Genomic DNA, 208 nt, shown 5'->3' on the forward strand with positions numbered 1-208 from the left:
CCGGCGCCACCTGGGCGCCGCTGAGGAGACCCACCAGCCGGCAAATCCCGCGCGGGCGCGGCAAACAGGTGCCTGCGCGCGTCATGCGTCGGCAAGGGGCGGGGAAAGGGGCGCGGCCGGAAGCCCGGGGCGGGGTGCGGCCGGCCCGGTGAGCGGGAGGAGCCGAGGGAGGCAGGAAGGAGCTCGCCGGGCTGCGCCGCGCGCGATG

The sequence above is a fragment of the Pteropus vampyrus genome, unplaced genomic scaffold (assembly GCF_000151845.1).
Source record: "Pteropus vampyrus isolate Shadow unplaced genomic scaffold, Pvam_2.0 Scaffold23, whole genome shotgun sequence".
Lineage (NCBI taxonomy): Eukaryota > Metazoa > Chordata > Mammalia > Chiroptera > Pteropodidae > Pteropus > Pteropus vampyrus.